The sequence below is a fragment of the Mus caroli genome, unplaced genomic scaffold, assembly GCF_900094665.2.
Source record: "Mus caroli unplaced genomic scaffold, CAROLI_EIJ_v1.1 scaffold_14954_1, whole genome shotgun sequence".
NCBI classification, from domain to species: Eukaryota; Metazoa; Chordata; class Mammalia; order Rodentia; family Muridae; genus Mus; species Mus caroli.
The window spans coordinates 7,397-9,370 of record NW_018389454.1 but is presented as its reverse complement, the minus strand read 5'-3'; positions in this window follow the sequence as shown (position 1 = coordinate 9,370).

The window sequence follows — 1,974 nt, the reverse complement described above, 5'->3', positions numbered from 1 at the left end:
GGGGGGAGAGAGAGAAGGAGAGAGAGATTGATTCACAAGATGGCCTTCTTCATGCAGGTAGATTCAGACTCATGCTACAAGCAGAAATGAGACAGGAGAAACAGACAGCATAAAATAGGGAACTTTTCCAAAGGGAAGTATATTTATTTCTTTGCTTAATATGACACTGATGCATTATTGGTAACTCTGAACGTAGCCCCTAATNTGTATAGTCTATGCACATATGCATGTGAGTTATGTACCCAGTCACATGTTCTTACATATATTCACATTCCCAGATCCAGTGCTGACTACGGACAAATATCCACACAAATGCATATATTTAGAAATGTTCACTTCCAAGCACATTCACATATTAGCTAATTTGATTGGGTTCACACACATGCAAATTTTGAATATGATCACATGTTGTAATAATCCACACAAGAAGAATACAGACAACCATGCTGGTTAAGCCAATTAAAAGTATATGAGTCCTTCATTGGCTAGTGACCAAGAGTGGGCAAAAACTACAAAGAGTGTAATTTACATCAAAGTTAGATGAGGGCCAGCGTCACCTTGAAGCATTCATTTCTGGCAGAACATAGTAATTATTTCAGACATAACATGACAATTATTTTTTACTTATACTTTCTTCATTTATTTTACTTTAACTTTGGATAAACATTAATTATTTGGTTAATACATGTGGACCATGGTCAAGGCCATTGAAATCTCAAATTGCCAGGGCAGGCATTACCTTAGTTACTTCATTTCCCCCATTTCTTTTAGTTATTTTCAAATTTTTTATTTTAATGGAGAAGCGAGTGTTAATTAGCAATCAGGTAACTAAGCAGGGCCCACTCATTTGATATAAAAGGGAAGGACAAGAGGACCCATGGTGCTTGTGAGTATAGTGGCCATACTTGCATTCAAATCAAACCAAACTGTGGAAGCAAGATTATTTTTTTTGTTTTCTTAATTTAGTATTTAAAATGGCCAAGTATTTAGATACAAATGGATAACTCATTAAAGAAATCATATAATTTTTAAACATACCTGTTGTTTTTAGATATGCAGAGCTAGTAAAATTATGTATTATAGTCCAGGCTTGGATAGCAATTGGAAATAGTCCTATAGAAAGCATGTGGCTAATATTAATATAAGACCAAAGGGAGTAAGGAACATCGTGATTCCTATCTCCAAAAGTCTACTGTTNAATTTCTTAAGCTTTATTGTGTGAAGGCCTCCTGCTGGCTTCTGGGTTTCTAACAGGACCAAGGCTTGAGAGAAGGTGACTCATAGAGGGTGGTCCAGGTATATATTGAAGCTCATTTTATACGAAAATACATTTTAAACTATAAATACAGTCAATAGAGAAACTAGAAACCTCATTATTACTGCAGTGTTTTACTTTGTGCATGACTTCATGTCTCCAAATTGAAAAAGTTTAATGAAGTTAGAAAAGACATAAGTAATTAGATATATAGCAGTCAGTTTTTGTAAGCATGAATACATCATAATAACCTTGGGAATTTATAAATCTTAATCATCAAATAAATATGATTCTTAAGTCCTGTGCTCCATTAAATCTTGTATAGCTAACTCAGATTTTCTACAACTTGGCTTTAAGTTAACTTGGCTTCATGATTGTGTCTTAATCTGTTATATTTTTATTCTTAGGACAAAATCTCAATTTATCATATGAAACTTATTCTTCAAAATATTCTTAATCCTTTTTCCAAAAGCATAGCCTCATACTTTACATACTTTTAAATATCTTTTTCATATCTATTGTTTCTATTTTGTTTTCCTAAACCAGGGTTAAATTCAAAATACATAGATTGATGTAGCGAATTAAGATACATCTATACAGACTTTTAAGATTTACTATATGTGAGTACACTGTAGCTGTCTTAAGACACACCAGAAGAGGGCGCCAGATCTCGTTACGGATGGTTGTGAGCCACCATGTGGTTGCTGGGATTTGAACTC